The 20,924-nt window shown below is 37.1% G+C and overlaps 2 long non-coding RNA genes across 3 annotated transcripts in view; one reads left to right on the plus strand and one right to left on the minus strand.

Moving 5' to 3' along the window:
• The window catches only part of LOC148110350 (uncharacterized), a 190,512-nt gene extending 179,975 nt beyond the window's left edge, over positions 1 to 10,537 (plus strand). The window contains exons 2-3 of the long non-coding RNA XR_015723875.1: positions 4,593 to 4,680; positions 10,401 to 10,537. This is a non-coding gene — a long non-coding RNA (uncharacterized LOC148110350). The remainder of the gene's footprint in view (positions 1 to 4,592; positions 4,681 to 10,400) is intronic.
• LOC123788998 (uncharacterized) overlaps positions 1 to 20,924 on the minus strand; it is a 286,821-nt gene that overhangs the window by 37,297 nt on the left and 228,600 nt on the right. The window lies entirely within an intron of this gene.

Below are 20,924 nucleotides of genomic sequence, written 5' to 3' on the forward strand. Positions count from 1 at the left end.
CAACAAAGAAGATATAGAGATGGCAAATGAACATATTAAAAGATACTCAACATTATACATCATTAAGAAATTGCAAATTAAAACAGATACTACTCTGCACCTATTAGAATGACTAAAATCCAAAACACTGAAAACACCAAATGTTGGTGAGGATGTAGAGCAAAAGAATTCTTATCCATTGCTGGTGGGAATCCACAATGGTACAGCCACTTTGCAAGACAGTTTGATAGTTTCTTATCAAGCTAAATATAATCTTACCATATGATCTAGCAATTTCACTCCTAGGTATTTACCCAAATAAGGTAAAAACTTATCTGTATACAATAACCTGCACATAAATGTCTACAGCAGCTTTAATCACAACTGTCAAAAATTGGAAGCAACTAAGATGTCTTTTAGTAGGTGAATGTATAAACAAACTGGTACATCCATAGAATGTAATATTAGTGATAAAAATAAACGAAAATGGTAAAAACAAAACACGAGGGAACTTTAAATTTGTATTACTAAGTGGAAGAAGTGAATTTGAAAGGGTTACATACTGCATGATTCCAAGTATATGACATTCTGGAAAAGGTAAAACTATGAAGATGGAAAAACAGTGGTTGCCAGGGGCTGGTAGGCAGGGAGGGATGAATAGGTGGAGCACAAGGAATTTCCAGGGCATGAAACTTTTCTGTACGATATTGTGATGGTGGATACATGACATTATATAAAAGGGCTAATTCAGTGAGAGGGAGGTAAAAAACAAAAAAACAAAAGTAATTGCCAAATATCTACGAGGGATCAATTTGACTCACCCTTGTAATATAAACTTGGACCTTACTCAATAGGCTCAATAGGACCTTGTTTTTTTTTTTTTTAATCAAAATACAATATATCTGGTTTTCCTGACAACAGTCAGACATAACAAAAGACATAATTATAGAACTACCATTTGTGTGGCATTTTTATTTTATAAATTTTATCTCATTTGCTACATATCATTAATATATGTTTAAAGATAGGACAAAGTATTATTTTTGCTTTTCCAAAAGAAAAAAGATAAAATTAATGATATATCTGATAGCACAATTCTGCTACATGACAGAAAAAAGAGGAAACTTTTAGAGTTAGTTAACTGCTCAAAGTGATACACTTAAGATTGGCCAGTAAATGGTAAAGAATTGGATTGAATTATTTAATTAGGTACTTGTAATTTCTTGACCATATTCACTGACATTAGCATTATTAAGTGATTCAGGGTCCTTGACAGTTGTTTAAATGGAAACTTTCTGTGTCTATCGAACACCATATAAAATAAAAATTATTTCTGCATCTAATATAAAAGTTGGCTTATTTGTATTGTAGTGATAGGGAAAACTATGCCTACAGCTTGGTTTTATGCACATGTCCTTTTACTTCTGGTTGTAGCTATGAATCCTCCTTCCCCATTTCTTCCCTTTAATCTTAAACAGAGTCAGGTGGGGTGGTCAATTGGTAAGGGATCAGTTTTGTAATTCAAAACAGAATTCAGAGGTCATAGTAAATAGTTAGTGACTGGGTACATCTCTGATGATTCACACCTCTGAGCTAGAGAAACATTGAACTCAAGCATTGCTTTTTACAGTTCTGAATTTGATGTCAAGTGGAAGCTTCACTAGTTGGCTAGCATCTTGGAGAATACTCTAATTTTCTGAAAGTGATTTTTTTTTCTTTTTCTACTGATACATTATTTAATAAATGGTTGCTATGATAACCAAATGATTTTATAGTCTTTAGATATATATTTTTCAAAGGCTAAGGTGTGCCCTCCTCTTCTAGCAGGCACAGAAGTAGATTACTTCTACTTCTACCATCATGTAACACTTTCCTTGCCTTTCCTAGATGATTCTGAACACCCAACCATATACTATAAACCCATGAAGTCTTTAAACCAGAGACAATGTCAGAATACAGAATACTCCTCCCTCTTTCCTCATGAGTTTGGATGCTGCAATACATTTTTCTGGCAGGAATTCCCGTCTTGATTCTCTCTGGCCATAAAAATGAGAACATTCCCTTGCAATGATAATCAGATTTCAGAGAAATACCCAGTGGGATGTTGCTGTCAAAGCAAGGAGGATCCTGGCCTGTGCCACAGCCTGAGGCCATTTAAGAGTGAACTTCTCATAACATAATTGGTGGTCCATGAAATTTAGTAAGATTACTGAAATTATGTAATTTTGAATGTAAAATGACACAATGCGACTGAAGGTCAAGTTCTAACCCTGGAGTTCTTTTCTTAAAAGAATAAAAAGAGAAAATAGAATTTTGATTTTGTAACAATTTTTCCAAGATAGATGACTGAGAATTGAATTTTTGCATTTTATTCTTCAGACTTAAGATTTGGTTGTCTTTTGTTGAAATTATTGGCAGATATTCTATCCTGAGCAGGGTTGTGAGTGCACGAGTGACAAATACTATCCTCCAAGGCATCTGCTGTATCCAGTTACTATGACTTTTCTCTCCTTTTTTCCTAGCTCTAAGTGTTTAAACTTTGTTGCCAGGGTTGCTTTTTCTTGGTTTTTGCTCCTACTTGATTCCCTTTTTCACAAGTACTTTTATGGCTTCTCATATTCTACCCATGTATATCTCTTTTCTGTCAGTGCTCATTTTCTGTTCTTTCAACAGAGGTACCTAGTTAGGAATCTTTCCAGGATCAGTTTCTAAAATCAAGCAATTTATGTGAGTCATCATCATTTTTAATCCCTCCTACACACATAGAGGTGTTCGAGGATGCTGCTGTGGACAATTTATCTGTCCGAAAGTAGTTTAAAACTCTACACTAAGTGCAAGTATTTTGGCTGAGACTAGCCAGAGCTAGCTTTAGTTTGTGCAAGATACCACTGTGAGGCTTCCAGGAGCTAAAGAAATGACTCTTTGCCCCCAAATATTTCTTACATCAATATAATCTTTCTGCCATAGATTATTTCTCATAACTTCAGACATGTCGGTGTCTAAATTCCTGTTACAACATGGTCATTCTTTTAGATGAGGCATTTTATATTTCAAACAAATTTGTATAAAACAAGAACAATCCCCTGGGATATCATCATGTCTTCATTGTCATGGCAGGGGAGTTTTATCTCGTTTGATCAAGGAGATTCACCACCTGAAGGGTTCATTTCTTTCCAGCTCCTGAGCCAACCTAAAGGAAGCAGTAGGAATTACTGCAAACAAGACCATGTAAATCATCCTCAAAATACAGCACAGAGGATAAAACATAAGCTCTGGGGTGGGGGTGCATGGGGTTCAAATCTCAGACTTGCACTTACTAACTGAAAGACTGTGAGTGAGCTATTCAACCTCTCTGGGTCTGTTTCCTTATCTGAAAATCAGGAAGGAATTACCATGCATGCTTCATAGGGTTTTCTGGAGAATTGAATGAGTTGGTAAATGTAAAGTCCTTAGAATAATGTCTAATACAAAATAAGCACTAATTTAATATTATTGCCTGTTCACGTGGTCAGTACTAGTAAGATACCTCATTGTTCTTTCATGTTTTTATGGTCTCAACACAAGCCCACCGTGTGGTAAATGTCTTGAGTTAGTTCTCTCCAGTTCACTGACCATAAGTCCATCACTTTGTCCCTGTTTTAGGTTGCTCTGTAAAATGAGAATGCTACCTTTACGTGTGCTTTATAATTTATTCTATTAGTCTCCCTAGTCCCCCAGACACTCAGAAAGCTGTGCTCCTGAGGACTAGTCGCTTGGATGATTCCTGGTGGTTTTCCTAATTAAAAAACACTGCTTTGTTTCAGATATCCTGGTACTAGTTTATTATATGTCCAGTCACTTTGATGCCTGGTAACCTTTTATAACGAGTTCTCTGCTTTGGTTTTGGATTATTTTGCCAACTTCTTAATGTTTTTCTTGCCCTGCTTATTCTGATCATCCTTATTCCAAAATCATAATGCAAGGGATATAGTGATAATCCTTTACTACCACATGAATTCATATTGAGGTATTTAAAAAGTTATGATGATTTAAGCAGCGAATAACAGAAAACTCAAGTCAAATTTCTTAACTAAATCATAATATATTCCCTTATATATCAGAGCATTTCCAGGTTTGGCTAATTCATTTCATCAATAGTGTGAAGGACCCGGGTTCCTTCTGTCTTTTTATTGTCACCCCTAGTGTGCATTTTATAGATTAGCACCATTTCTAGAGAAGATACCTACTGGAAGAAAATGCATTTTTTATTATATGTTTACTTCCTTCCCAGAACTTCCCAGAAAATATTGCCTCATATTTTATTGGCCATAATTAAGTCACATCTAAGCAATGCTTATTCTTAAACCAAGCCAGAGAATGGGAAAACTTCAATTACCTTTAACAAAATGGATTTACTCTGAATATGGAGTAGAGGGTTGGAGAAACAAACAAAATCTGTTTTTTTAAAACAATTTTTTAACTTATTACATGTATTATGAGTTGGGAATTTTGGGTCAGTTGGACACTTTGGGCTCAGAATATATTATGTGCTTACAGTCAGACAGGGATTAGCACTGGAACAGCAAATGATGAAATTCACTGGAAGCATCTCTCTCTCTTTCCATGGATTTCAGGGCCCTTCCCTGTGGTTTCTCTACGTGGGCTACTTTGGGCTTCCTCTAGGCAACCAGACTGCTCACATTGAAGCCTAAGGCCCCAAAGGTGAGTGTTTCAGTCAACAAGATGGGTGCTGCACCCTCGTAAGGCCAGCCTTCAAATAAGTATAGTATAGTTTTTGGCACACTCTCCTGGATACACATGAGTCACAAGTCTGCTCAGAATTAGGGGAGGGGAATTAACCTCCATGTCTTGATAGGAAAGTAGCAAGGTTCTAGAAAACACATGAGATGAGAGATACCATGTAGCCATCTTTGGAAAGTACCATCTGCCACAGACAAAATAGAAAAAGAACTGCCTGTTGGGTAATTTGCCACAGAAATCGTTCTCCTGTTCTGTGTGAATGAAAGGTAGGGTAGATGAGTTTGGGAAAAAATTCAGGATCAGGAAATGTCAAGGTAAGCCATTCCTAGAAAGGGTCCCTGGGCAAGTCATAGCCCCTGGGTTGAAAGATATTATGCATATTTATTAAGGGAGAGAGGACAGAAGAGGGGAAGTAACAAAGAAGAAGGTTTCAGAAATGGAAATGGATGCCAAGTAACTCTTTTTTTCTGTAGCGTTGCCAGTGGTTAGCCCTTTCTGAACCATTTTTAGTGCTTGTCAAATGTTTATGACCATGCCTCTGGAGTGCCACAGATTCAACTAACCTCTTACTCTGTGCTCAAGAGCTCTGTCCATGAGAGCTTCTTGCCAGCATTCACAGCTATGGAACACTGCCTGAAACCGTGTTGCTCTGTGCCTTCGAGAGTTTCTTCTCGGTGTTCTCACGGTAGTTCTCCTCAGCTCTGCATACCGTTGTAAAAACTGGCATGGTTAAAAATGAGATGCGGCTTGGTGAGTGAATGAAGGGAATTTGTGGCCATACTGTAAAGGACTTATATATCATCCTTTCCTGGCCAAGACTGAAAACAAAGTAAGGAGTGCCAGGCTCAAGTCTGTGAAAAGGATAAAGCAGAGAGTAAGAATTATTGCAAGAAGGCTCAGTTCAGTGACTCGAAGTAATTGAGAGAATTGGGAAAGGAAATCTGAACTGATAGTGCTACGGAGGAAGGAGAAGAATTTCACAATTAACATAGGCATATTCAGTGGGTGCTTTGTAGCCAGATGAAATGGGGTTGCAGTAAAGCGTATCAAGAATACATGAGTTTGCAACTTTAGACACTTCCATTAATAGAAACACCACTGCTTTCATTTAAAGAAATAGGAAACACAAGAGGCTTTATAGAGGAATTGTGTATGGCCTTTTACATTTTATTTAGTTGGGAATGTCCATTGGTATTCATTAAATCTGTAGAACTTAATATCAAAAAAGCAAGTCTAGAGGGTCAAGGGTCAAATATGGAATCATGGGATTTACGAACAGTTGGGGACAGAGCAAGAAAAAATCCAGAAGGAGAATAATTACAGTGAGCTGAGGGGGGAAAATAGAAATAATGTATTACAGGGAAGAGAGAAAAGCATGATCAATATTATTATGCTCTAGCATAGTCAAGTTAAATAGACAGCACTGGATTTGATTATTACAAGTGCCTTTTCTATCTTATTAAAATAAAAAACAGATCAAAGTGAGTTTAGCAAATTAGACAGGAAAGAGCTAGTCATTTTTGTAGAGTCTTTGACAAAGTTTATTTGTAAAAGGGAGAATGAGAGCACTAGCTCATAAGGAAAGCAGCATCAATAAAGTATGATGGTATATATTTTGAGGATATGCTTATAGTTGAAGGAAAGAATGATAGTGTTAGAGCAGGTGGAGAAGGTGAATTTGAACTGAAGAAGGGTCAGTTCCTTCTCAGAAGAGGGACAGGAAGTGACAAAGATTGTTGGTGGAGAAGGAAGATGGACTGTAAATTGCTGGGTAAGTATGATTGACATGGAAGTGTTTAAGCAATTTGAGGGAATGTAACATATCCCCTGGATGATATAGAATTCAAACAAAAACTAAGCTTCACTGACCAAAGCATAGAGTTAGGTTGAAAAACATAGAACCTAGCAACTGAAAGTAATGAAAAGAAATCACTATTTACTGGCATCTCTCAAATAATGTCAAAGGATAAAAAAAAAATTCTCGCTGCCCTGAAAATGTTTAAAATGTGTTCTATTTCTGTCATTATCAGTATCCTTCCCTAGAGTTACAACTGATTACCTCAAAATCTCCCTCCCCGACTATAACTCTGAATCCCTACTTCTTTTTATTTAAGCCACTATTCTATTCTCTTGAGGGGACAACACCCTTTCCAATGATGCTCAATTTATCTTTCTTTCCACTCGCTGTCCTGAATTCATGGTGCTCTGTTTTGATGCACCTCTATTTGTTATCTTGAAACTGCATCACAAAAACCTAAAGAAATAGCCGATCAGCAGAAGGGACACTCAATAGATATGGGTGGGGATAGAGAAGCTCGAGGAAAAAAAAACTCTTCTTGAACTCACAGGAAGGAAAAAGACTGAAAATACTCAAATGTGCATGTTTTTACCTTGTTACAGATGGGAAAGGAAGCCAATATTGCAAATAATCTGTTCATAATTTTTTGCTACAGTTGCTAAAATATTGATGATTCTTCAAGGGTAATTCAATGACGATACTGTTCATAATTTGAGCGTTTATGTTCCCAGAATCAATCACTAAAGTATTATATCTTATTAAATTCTCATGTATCACCTCATAAGTCTTACCATAAGTACATGTGGATGGTGGAGTTCGTAACCTCATGAAGGTGGTTATAAAATTCTATTATTCCCCATAGTAATAGTAGGTTCTTAAGTGTGTGATATGTGCCAGACTCTCAAAACATTTACTCTGAGAAGAGTAACCCTAGATAGTATGTACAACTTTTATTACTTTTCACAAATAAGAATATAAAAGCATAAAGGTAAATTAGAAGAAACAAAGACTGAGTAAAATTGTTGTAAATTGAAGATGCAGGAGTGTGGGAGGCAGAATAATCCTTCCCAAAGATGCCCATGCCTCCATCCCCAGAACCTATGCCTATCTCACCTTTCATGTTAGAAGGGACTATGCACATGTGATTAAATTTACGGGTCTCGAGATGGGGAAATTATCTTGGATTTTCCAGATGCACTCAGTGTAATCGCAGAGTCCTCATAAGAGAGAGACAGGACAGTCAGAGTCACGGAAGGAGATGTGATTATTGAAGTAGAAGTCAGAGCAATAGGACCACAAACCAAGAAATGTGGGCCATTCCTGGAAGCTAGAAAGGGAAAGGAATGGATTCTCCACTGGAGTCTCTAGAAAGAATGAAGCTTAGCTGATGACACTTTGATTCTAGCCCAGAAGAGATCTTTCACATATCTGACCTCTAGAGCTGTAAAATAATAAATTTGTTGTTTTAAGCCATTGAGTTCTTAGTAATTTGCTATAGCAGCAACAAGAAACTAACACAACAACAAGTAACAACAAGAATAGTGACAAGAGTGAAGTCTTTGAGTAGCTGTGAGGGAATGGGCACCGCACCAAGAGGATTGGGTTTTTTGTCTTTGATTTTTGGGGAAAGATTTTTCTTATCTTTGGTCCCCATTATTATGAATATAAGGAGCCAAACAAAGTTTGGTGGATTACAAAAGGCTTAGGAATGTCCCCCAAATAATAAACCATCTCTCTCTATGCTGTGAAAAACGATGTCAGTTTCTAAGATGTGACACTGACTTGTATACTCTAATTTATTCTATCTCTTTTTAAAACCCTGCTTCCACAAACAAGATCTTCGAAAAGACTAAAGGAATATTTGTGAAAATGGGGTAGAGGGAGACAGGAATAAGTAAGAAAAAGGAGAGAAGGGCCCCATCCATGTGTCAGAGATATCAAGTAAATTCTGAAACTTACAGTGCCGAGAAGAGCAGATGGAGGGGAAGACCAGCCAATCTGCAATTGGTCTTATGTGTAGGAAGATGGTCTCTGGTCAGCATGTGGAACGGTCACCAGGAAAAAGCACTACTGTCTTGTATTTCGGGAACAAAGTAAGGTAGGGTTGCAAGTAGAGATCCTGCTGGTACTTCCCGACCACGCAAAGACCATCTAGGGAAAGAATTTACAGGTGGCCCTGCTATCCATGAGGAAAGACAGTATTTTATGGCCCCCTTATGATAACTACATGCCAGCTAAATCATGGTGACCCTTATTTAGTGATGATATAATAACAAGTGAAGATAACTTTTGACCTGATAATGAGGGTCTCCAAGGGTTTCACCAGAAGCAGCCACCAAAGACACCTTACCCTTACTTCCTTTTTCTGTTGCCTGATGCCTGGATGGTTGAAATAGGTCTATAACACATGTAGGCTTTCTTGTCTCCTCCCTCTGGGTATGAAAAAAATATTCATTATATGTTCGTATAGGCACACAAGTTATCCTTTTTTCTCTTTCCATATTTCTCCATGAGCAGTTTGGATGATTTTTGTAAAATACAAAACTCACCCTAATATTTCTGTGCTGAAAGCACTTAAAAGGCTTCTTATCCCCCTTAAGATAAACCGCTTAACAAGGAACCCTCCTTATCTGGCTTCTGCCTATATCCCCACCATCAAAAGTGCCCCAACACATTGTGCACTAGTAACCTGAACAACTTTTTTCCCCTCCTAAAGTTCAATGGACTCTTCCCTTAAGACCTTTGTGCATACAGCAGTTCTGTTTAGGATTCCCTGCCTCTCCCACCTTTCAGGTCTTCTGCCTCATAAATTTCGTGTGGCTGACGTGGGCGTATTGCAGCTGAGAAGTCACTTCCTCCCGAGGTCTTCCCCAACCCACCACAAAGGAAAAAGTGGTTGCATCTCTATATGTCCCACAGCACTCCACACTATCACATCACTGTGCTCTATTCCAGTTTAGAAGTGCAGAAAAATACAAGTAGAAAAATCCTTCTTTGGAAGAGCACTATTTGGGGCAAACAGATACATTGATAAGCTCTGAAGAGTGATTCCCAGGAAATTAAAATTATCACTAAACTGTAATACAGGAGTATATCAGGGAAATTTGATTTGTTTCACAGAGAAGAGGGAAAAATCTAAGTAATAAGGAAAAGAGAACTTAAGAGGGAATAAAATTAGATGACCTCAAATGTGTTATATTTATGTGTCTGTGCCTTAATATATACCTGCATGTCTATAATAAAATTGTACCTAGACGGAGTCATTATTGGTAATTTATATTCTTTTTTCTGTATGTTATTTAAAGATTTCTAAAAATACATATTTTTACTTTTGAAATAAAAAATTACTGGTTTATTCATTCAGCAAATACATGTTAGATATTTACTAAGTGCAATTTTCAAGGAGCTTGCCTTCTAATAGGAGTAGAAAAAAGCCTAAAAATAAGGCAATATCAGATAGAAGTAATAAGTCATATAACAAAGTGATGTACTAAAAAGTGAGTCAGCGTCAGGAAAGACCCTTCTCAATGACAAGAAGGAGTTGTCCAGGTGAAGATATGGAAGGCAGTAGGAGCAGCTAATGCAAAGTCTTGACGGTGGAAAAGTCTGAAATGTTGCAGAAATAATATAAAGACCCATGTGATGACTGAGGGTGTTTAAGATGGGAAGGATAGTTATGCAGGGGCCCAATTATGTAAGACCTTAGAGTCCAGGAGGATGAATCTAGATTTTATTCTCCAAGGTACTGATAGCAAATTTATTATAAGCATTTCCCAATTTTACTAACTATTCTTCTAAAATACCATTTTAATGGCTTCACATTATTCTGTCATATGGATGTGCTAAGATTCAATTAATCATTCCCTTATTATTGGACATTTAGGTTATAAGACTTGGCCAAAATCCAACTTGAATCAATTAGTGAAACAGAATGGATCCACCTCTTTACCGCTTCAATCAAATGCCAGTTAGTAGCAATTAGTATTTACTGAAGATGCTATATGACACTGGAAATTATAATCAGGTAAGAAATGTGCATTATTTTCCCTGATATAACTTATTTTGACATGTGTGGAAAAGAGTAGATGCTTAAATTAATATGGCATGTTTTCAACTATCTCTGGAGAGCTCTTACAAATCTAATAGGTGGATATGATGTTTAGTATAAAAATGGCAATTTTAAAAACTTTTTCTTTGAAATAGAATATTCATATCATAAAAGATATTTAGGAGGTATCCAAGTAAACATAGCATATAGAGGTTTCTGAAAGAATAGAGAATACTTTTACATTTGTAGTGAGACCAACCATCCTTTTAGAGGAGGAGTGATGTTAATATGACATGTGTCCACCATGGTCAAGGATACTGTCCTGCCTACCCTGTCCAGAGCTCTAAGGTCAGAACTGAAGCAGCAATATTTGCCAGTTCCTCTTCCTCCTTCATCAGGATCCCCTAGAGCGGGGGCCTTAACATATTTAATGCCATTACCCCTTGATAATTGGGTGAGGCCTATGGATCCCTTCTCAGAATACTGATTTTGGCTGAATAGAATTAAATCCAAAAGACTATAAAGGAAACCATGGCTCTTGAACTCAGATGAAGGCCTTGATTATCAGCCCTCCACAGACAATTTCTAAGTTTTATTACAAGACCCCTCTGACCCTTCACTCAGGTGCAAAGAATATAGAGTGTGTTTATAACTTTGTGTGTGTGTGTGCATGCACATGCTTATAAAATTAGTTTATCGGGCTATATCTAGTCAGTGGACAAGCAAATTTTTTTAAATTCCTTACTTTGTATTGGGGTCCCAGAAACACCAGCCCTGTGCAGTGATTCCTTTGCTTTGGTTCAGTGGTTAATGATATACGGCAGAGAGAGTCCCTATATTTTCTTAAAAGCTACCATCTTTTCGTTCCCATAGGACTTGGGAGGTAGCACTCAGTGGACTGTCATGTCAGCCATCCAAGGATGCTGCTGGTTATGAGGGAAGTTAACTTCTATTTTGGTCACTGTAGGTGCTTCACTGGCCCAGAGGTTGGCAGACCCCAAGTCCTTCTGGAATGGTGCCTCTAACATGGTTCACACACCATTCCTTGAACAGAGGTACTGTGCCCTTACCCCCATTTCCCTTCTCCTCAAAGATACTACCCAACTTAGACCTAGACCCCACTCAGGATGTAATTTGCCATAGACTTGAGCCTTTTCTGTTGTTTGATTGATTTTGTTTTCTGGAGTTTTAGTGTTCTGGCACCTTCTTAGACTTAGGAAGCAATGTCTGGTCTTCTACCCAACATTTCCCGGAACTCCACAATCTCTCCCAGTAAACAATTTGTATTCCTACTTCCTACAGCTACTAGTTGGCTTTCTTTTTCTTTCCAAATTGAAGCAGCAATCTGATTCAAACTAATTTTCAGATGCAAAACTAATTTTTGGTTTTGAGTTGGAGTTTGAGTCTTATTGTCCTTGCAACTTTACTGCAGATGATATGCTCACCTTTTGTTCCACACGCCACTCTGCCCTCACCCTGATTTCTACTATGCTTATGCGTGTGTGCATGTTAGTGAGGAGACGGATGCCTGTTTGTATCTCTAGACAAGCATCTGCCATGGAGTTGAAACACTGGAAGAAATGAGTGTTTTTAAAAGAACTTTTCCTTTGTCACGAGATTATAAGGAAGAAGATATGCACATTCTTTTCTGGGTAATTATATCTCTCTGAGAGTGCCTCTGGGCATGTCTGTGGGAACCGTATATAAATGTGCTTTATAATAATTCTAATTGGGAAGTGGGTGAGAGAAAAAATGAAAGAAGGAACAACGCTGCTGACGTAGAATGATACAGAGAAAGCAGCAAGGTCATGGAGTCAGATGGCCCCGAGATTTCCTCCATCGGCTATCTGCTGGGTGACCTCAGACAGTCACTCAGGGTTTCAATTTTCTCACCTGTAAATGAAGACAACTTATGACCTGATAAAACCAAAAACAAATGGAGACCAGCCTTGAAAATTCCCTGAAAGGACAGAACCAGTTTAGTCATACAAACAAAGCTTAAGTTAGCTTATTTTGCAAGACTAACTTGACCTGGGTCAACTCTTGCTTATGCCTCTGAAAAATCACAACCAAAACTTAAACCCCCAAGGTTGATGTGAGATAACAACTGGCCAGTTCCCTATCATTTACAAAGATCTAATATTACAGCCAGTCACTGTGAAGAATAAACAGTCAGTGCTTTCTCACTGCATAAACCGCTTTATAACAATATACCCTTGAGCCTCATTCCATGTTTTGGTTTGAGTGTTCCCAGTTTGCAAGCTGCCTTTTTCAGTGTGTGCACAATACATTTTTACTAATTAGTACTTCAGTGATTCATTGGTTTTACTTTGGCTATTTCTAAACCTTAGATTATTTGAGGATTAAGTGCCCGGAACAGTGTAGGGGATCAATATATGTGGATCAATAAATTTCCTTTCCTTTCCTCAGTCAGCAAGTGTTGCTTCTAAGACCTTTAATGCTTCATGATCAAACTTAAAGGTCTAAGAAATAGCAACCGTTATTTAGTATTTTGTATCTAGGAGATGCTTGTCTCAGTGCTTTAATAGCTGCAGGAATCTATGGGACAGGTATTTTTGTAATTTGTGCTTTACAGGTGACTAGACTGAAGGTCAGAGATACTAACATGCTGATGGTCATAGAACTCCTCGGCCGAACTGGGATTTGAGGCCTGACAGACGGGCTCCAGATCCCACGCACTCTTACTGCATATGCCAAAACACCTCTTACAAAATGGTTATGCATGATGCAGAAATCAGAAATTTTCCCGAGATCCATTTTTTGGGAATTAGGAAGGAATAAAGTGGTCTTTCTCAAAGAGGGATGGGTAATGAGTCAGTATCCTACCAGGATCAGTGCTGTTTGTGAAAGTGCTGCCTATTCATTCACTCTGCGGTGCTTGAACAGTAAGCTTGCTTGATGTCAGGGTATCCTGACTGTCCCAGCTAGCGGAGGAACCAGTCTCAGCCTTCCACAGGATGGGTGGCTCTCTCCACCTGCCGTGGAAAAGACATCCACAGACTTTGTTTTCCAGCTGTCCCCTGGTCAATGGGACAAGGTACCTGGCTTGCTCAGACCCTAGTAAGTGAGCAGCTCCCTCATACAGACTGTCTATGTCAAACAGCCTGCTTATTTTCCCCTGAGCAGATCCCTTCTTCAAACTTGCCCTGTACGAGGAGACTGACAGGTAGAAGGGTGTTTCCTCTAGTAACAGAATGGATTTCGCTCTCCACAGGATGGTGTGAAACTGAGGACTGCCTGCATCCTCTGCTTGGTTAACTCTGACCCCAAAGGTTATTCCTTACCACACCATGTCACATTGTGGAATTTATTCCAACTCCATGCACAACAGGTGACAGCCCTGAACAACCCACCAAGCAAGAGAGTTGGTCAGCCATATAAGTGTACAGGACACTGTTCTTTTCAGCCACTAAGAGGCTTAAATGAAATGCTTATGCCTGCAGGATGATGACGATGATAAAACCTCCCACTTGTATCTTACTCTATGGTTCAAAAAGCATTTTTTCAGTTATTATCACATTTTACCCTAAGAGAAGGGAATACAAATTATTCACAGACAGCTGAGGCACTGAGAAACAGACACTTTTCCAGGTTTCACTCTGAGTAAACCCAAGAATCAATGCTAAAGCCAAAGGCTTCTGATGGTTTTACACCATGGTGCTTGAGAAATACCAGGTAATTAATTCAAAACTATTACTTTTAATTTTTTTAAATAATTTTTATTTTGTTATGTCACCATACAGTACATCCCCAGTTTTTGATGCAATGTTCCCTGATTCATTATTTGCATATAATACCCAGTGCACCATGCAATATGTGCCCTCCTTAATACCCATCACTGGCCTATCCCAATCCCTTACCCCTCTCCCCTCTGAAGCCCTCAGTTTGTTTCCCAGAGTCCATAGTCTCTCATGGTTCATTCCCCCTTCTGTTTAGCCACCCTTCCTTCTCCTACCGATCTTCCTTTTAAATACCAGTTTAGAGACAGCTCTCAGATGGGTAAGGATCCTTTGTGCACTGAATTATAATATTAGCTAAATATATCCAAGTTACATATAAATTGTAACCAGTCAAGGCAACGTGACAGTTTCTACTCCGGATGTTTCCTCTGTGTAGGCAGCAAGTATGCAGGCTCAGCTGAGCTGAGAAACCTTTCCATTTAGGGTGTATTTGGATACTGGTTGGAATAATTCTGCTATCAGCATGCTTTTTCTTTCCTGGCAGATTGTCTTCGATTCTTCATTTGCCAAGGTAATCTGATAAGCCATCCAATTAAGTGAAAGGAACAAGGATGGTCCTCTTTTTCTCCCAAAGTCAATGTTCTTCTATTACTCATTGCTTTTCATTTTTGTAGTCATTGTAAAATTGTTATCTCTAAGTGGACATATTATAGGTACATATCTTCTCAGCCACACTCCCCACCTTGGCACAAAAGGACCGCATACACAGTTGAACATGAGCCTATTGTGTGGACAGTAACCCTATAAGGACTTAAATAGTTGACAGGGTCCTTGTTCTTTGGGTCATTTTCTTTACTACACATAGACTTTTTGTCAGTACTGAAACCGCTGCCAAAGACTGCCGAATCTAGGTCTGAGTAGTGTTGATCCCTTGAACATTAGCTTTTTTATTGGGCGTCAGTAAAGGCCCTTGTCTTTGTTAAGATTCACCACCAAGAATTCCGCATGATACCATTTAACTTTTCTTCAAACAGGTAAATGCAAAAAAGAGGTGAACACTTTCCATAGGAAAAACAGGTCAAGAAAAGAATAAATGATGCATATCTAGTATAGATTAATTTATCCTCAAAAATCCATGATGGTACTTTTTCAGCCATCAGCAAAATATTAGTATTGGATATTGACACAGAAAACAGCAAAAATGCATTACTCAATGACTCCTATTCTTTGGTTTACCATTTTATGCATATATGTATTTATATTATATATTATGATATATATTTGTATATAAAATATAATCTAATATAATCTATTATAATCTATTATATCTATCTATCTATCTATATATCAGTATATTTTACTTCTGTTGAAGGTGTTTGCACTTTGGACCATCAATAACAGGATGGTGTCAGAATATTGTATAACTGGAGCATGTGTTCTACCAATGATCCAAACCATATGTGTTTCAAAATAAATCATAGCAGATTATCATTTTTCAAGGGAAATGAGAATGAAAGATCAGAACAATACATTTACTTTTTTAAAAGATTTTAATTTTTTGAGAGGAGAGAGACAGCACGAGTAGGGGGGAGGGGCAGAAGGAGAGGGACAAGCAGACTCCCCACTGAGCTGGGAGCTTGATACCGCTCATCCCAGGACCCTTGGATCATGACCTGATCCGAAGGCAGACGCTTAACCGACTGAGCCACCCAGGCACCCCAGAACATTACATTTTCAATTAAATTCTTATTTTTCTCTATATTTGGTACTCAGAGGTTTTTGTTTTTAAGCTGGGTGACATATATCGCACGTTATTTATACATTCTCACATTTTGTATTTTGAAACTCATGTTTTAACAAATTGATAGTCCCTGTATTGTCTGGTAAACATAAGATAAAGGATTGGTTCTAATATTGAGTTTTACCTTCCAATGTCGGAAGCTTAAATATTGATATAGCCAAATGATCTTTTAAGATCAAATGATCAGTGATATTTATCAACTCGAGTAAAGATGTGTAACTGAATTTTACAAAAGCAGTACATTATTACTTGAACTCTATTTTGTATTCTGATTTTCATAGGTCTAATGTACAGCCAGTTCCCAGTCACCCTGAGAGCTAACCACCTTGAATCAGATGCAAATGATGACCTAGATATTTTAATCCAATTAAGGTGATGCAAAACCTTCTATAGATAAATAAAAATAGCTTATATCTGTGCACTCCATTTAATTCTGAACATACCATTTTTGTTTTCTGGATTTTTTTTTTTTTTTAAGATGACAGATTTGAGGTGAGTGGTCCTATTTAGGGATCATTTTGAATTGGCTTAGAATGGGGGAATTTCTTTCAGAGCATGATTCTAAAAGCATCATCCTCTTTCCCTTTTTTGCACTCCTTTTGCCAAAGAGCCTTTCTCCAGCCAGTTTTCAAATTTCATATAGCTAAAATTCTATAACTAGTGCTTTATTCCTTTAACCTCCATTAAATATAAATTCCCTTCAGCAGAATAATAATTAAAGTGATTAGCATTGATAAGCTCTTCAGAGTAGTTCCCCAGAGAAGTTTTCATGAGGAGAAGAGAAAAAACATAATTCGAGGAAAAAATGAATGTAGAATTGCAGACAGACTTCACTCATATCACTATTTTCCTAGGGCCAGCTCTAGGAACTAAGAAGGCGGCACAAATACTTGGTGTAGTATATGGTAGAGCTGATTATTACTGAATTGGAAACCAAAGGACAAAGGACAGTTCCCTATCATAGAGGCATAATCATGCAGTGGATTTTCTGACCTGCTAGACTGCCAATTATCTGTCTATAATACAGAACGGTATAGTAAACTGAAAGACCACACGTATTTAAAACCTCGGAAAACATTGATTTCAGAACTGGAAGTGAAACTAATGAAAATTTGTTGACACTGAGGTAATTTTGAAAACAAACATTCAGAATCATCAATAAACATCATTGTAAACGTTGCTAACATGAACTGCAACATGATGTTTCAGTTTGGTATACCTCTCATGAGAATTTATTAAGGTTTTTATTTTAATTCCAGTGTAGTTAACGTACAATGTTATATTAATTTCAGGTGTACACTATAGTGATTCAACAATTCAGTGCCCATTATGAGAAGTGTCTTTTTTTTTTTTTTTTTTTTTTTTACACAATAAGTGTACTCTTCAATCCCCATCACCGATCTCATGCATCCCCCCACCTACCTTCCTTCTGGTAACCATCAGTTTGTTCTCTATAGTTAAGACTTTGTTTCTTGGTTTGTGTCTCTTTTTTTTTTCTTTGCTCATTTGTTTTGTTTCTTAAATTCCACATATGAGTGAAATCATATGGTATGTATCTTTCTCTAACTTATTTCACTTAGGATAATACTTTCTAGCTCCAGACATACTGTTGCAAAGGGCAAGATTTCATTCTTTTTCTTACAATTGAATAATATAATAAAATTTTATAATATTTATTATATTACACACACATACACCACTTCTTCTTTATCCATTCATCTATTGATGGGCATTGGGCTGTTTCCATAATTTGGCTATTAAAAATAATGCAATAAACTTAGGGGTGCATGTATCCCTTTGAATTAGTGTTTTTGTATTTTTGGGGTAAATACCAAGTAGTGCAATTGCTGGATCGTATTATTTCTATTTTTGTTTTCCTTGCTTCAGGAGATTTATCTAGAAAAAAGTTGCTATGGCAATGGCAGGGAAATTACTGCTTGTGCTCTTCTCTGGGATTTTTATGGTTTCAGGTCTTACATTTAGGTCTTTAATCCATTTTGAATTTATTTTTGTGTATGGTGTTAGAAAGTGGCCTGGTTTCATTCTATTGCATGTAGCTGTCCAGATTTCCCCAACACCATTTGTTCAAGAATCTTTTTTCCATTGCATATTCTTGCCTCTTTTGCGAAAGATTAATTGACCATATAATAGTGGATTTATTTCTGGGATTTCTATTCTGTTCTATTGATCCATGTGTCTATTTTTATGCCAGTATCTTATTGTTTTGATTACTACAGATTTGTAATATAACTTGAAGTCTGGAATTGTGACACCTCTAGTTTTGTGTTTTAAGACGGCTTTGGCTATTCAGGGTCTTTTGTGGTTCTATGTAAATTGTAGGATTGTTGTTCCAGTTCTGTGACAAATGCTGCTGGTATTTTGATAGGGATTGCAATAAATCTTTAGATTTCTTTTGGTAGTATAGACATTTTAACAATTTTGTTTCTCCAACTCAGGAGCATGGAATGTCTCTCCATTTCTTTGTGTTGTCTTAAATTTCTTTCATCACTATTTTATAGTTTTCAGTGTGCAGATGTTTTACCCCCTTGGTTAGGTTTATTCCTAGGTATTATTTTTAGTACAATTGTAAATGGGTTTTTCTTAATTCACTTTCTGCTGCTTCATTATTGGTGTATAGAAATGAAACATTTCTGTACGTTGATTGTGCATCCTGTGATTTCACTAAATTTGTGTTACTGATTCTAAGTGTTTTTTGGTGGAGTCCTGAGGGTTTTCTATATAGAGTATACTAATTTGCAAATAGTGAAATTTTTACTTCATGACTAATTTGGATGCCTTTTTATTTCTTTTTGTTGACTGACTGCTTTGGCTACAACTTCCAGTACTATGTTGAATAGAAGTGGTGAGAGTGGACAACCCTATTGTGTTCCTGACTATAGAGGAAAAGCTCTTAGATTTTCCCTACTGAGGATATTAGCTGTGGGTTTTTCATTTATAGCCTTTCTTATGTTGAGGTATGTTCCCTCTAAAACTACTTTTTTGAGGGTATTTATCAGGAATGGATGTTGTACTTTGTCAAATGCATCTATTGAAATGATCATATGGTTTTTATCCTTTCTCTTATTGATGTGCTGTATCACGTTGATTGATTTGTAAATATGGAAGCGACTGTACATCCTGGGAATAAATCCCACCTGATCATGGTGACAGATTTTTTAAATGTCTTGTTAGATTCAGTTTGCTAAATTTTGTTGAGGATTTTTACATCTATGTTCATCAGAGATATTGGCATGTAGTTCCTTTGTGTGTGTGTGTGTGTGTGCGCACATGTGTGTTTTTATCTTGTTGTGGTATCAGGGTGTAGCAGATACCAAATAGAATAGAATGAATTTAGAAGCTTTCATTCCTCTTCTATTTTTTGGAATAGTTTGAGAAAAATAGTATTAACTCTCCTTTAATTGTTTGCTAGCATTCATCTGTGAGGCCATCTGGTCCTGGACTTTTGTTTGTTGGGAGTTTTTTGATTACTGATTCAATTTCATTGTTGGTAATTGGTCAGTTCAAATTTTCTATTTCTTCCTGATTCCGTTTTGGGAGGTTATATGTTTCTAAAAAATTATCCATTTCTACTAGGTTGTCCAATTTGTTAGCAGATAATTTTTCATAATATTCTCTTATAATTGTATTTCTGTGATGTTAGTTGTTATTCCTCTTTCATTTCCGATTTTATTTCTTTGAGTTCTCCTTTTTCTTTCTTAATCTAAGGGATCATCAATTTTGTTGATCTTTCAAAGAACCAGTTCCTGGTTTCATTGATCTGCTCTATTGTTATTTTAGTTTCTATTTTGTTTATTTCTGCTCTAATCTTCATTTTTTCCTTCCTTCTACCAGTTTTGAGCTTTATTCTTCTTTTTCTTGCTTGAGGTAGACCTGCATTATTATAAACTTCCCTCTTGGAAAGGTTTTGCTGCATCTCATAGATTTGGGTTGTTGTGTTTTCATTTTCCTTTGTCTTCATGTATTTTTTGATTCTTCTTTAATTTCTTGGTTGACCCATTCATTATTTAGTAGCATGTTATTTAACCTCCATTTATTTGTTTTCTTTTCAGATTTTTTCTTCTGGTTGATTTCTAGTTTCATAAGATTATGGTCAGAAAAGATGTATAGTATGACTTTGATCTTTTTGAACTTCTTGAGACTTGTTTTGTGGCCTAATATGTGATCTACTCTGGAGAATGTTCCATGTGCACTTGAATGTGTATTCTGCTGTTTTAGGATGGAATGTTCTGAATATGTTAGATCTATATGGTCCAATGTGTCATTTAGAACCACCATTTCCTTGTGGATTTTCTGCTGAATCATCCACCTAATAATGTAAGTGGGGTGTTAAGGTTTATTATTGTATTACTATCATTTACTTCCTTTATGTTTGTTATTAGCTGCTTTATATATTCGGGTGCTCCCATGTTGGGTGTATAAATATTTACAGTTACATCCTATTTGATTTTCCCCTTTTTTATTAAATAGTGTCCTTTTTCTCTTGTTAGAAAGTCTATGGGGCCCCTGGGTGGCTCAATCTGTTAAGTATCTGACTCTTGGTTTTGGCTCAGGTCATGATCTCATGGGTGGAGAGATTGAGCCCCACATCAGGGCTCAGTGGGGAGTCTGCTTAAAGATTCTCTCCCTGTGCCCCTCTCCTCTCTCTCTTTCTCAAATAAGTTTAAAAAAAATAAAGTCTATTTTGTGTGATATAAGTATTGCTACCCCATCTTTTTACTTCCATTTGCATGAATAATTCTTTTCTATCCCTTCACTTTCAGTCTATGTGTCTACTGGTCTGAGGGAGAAGCAGCCCCCCCCCCCCCCCCACTGAGCAGGGAGCCCAATGTAGGGCTC

Source organism: Ursus americanus, chromosome 3 (genome assembly GCF_024610735.1).
Source record: "Ursus americanus isolate L20-20 chromosome 3, mUrsAme1.1.p, whole genome shotgun sequence".
NCBI lineage: Eukaryota > Metazoa > Chordata > Mammalia > Carnivora > Ursidae > Ursus > Ursus americanus.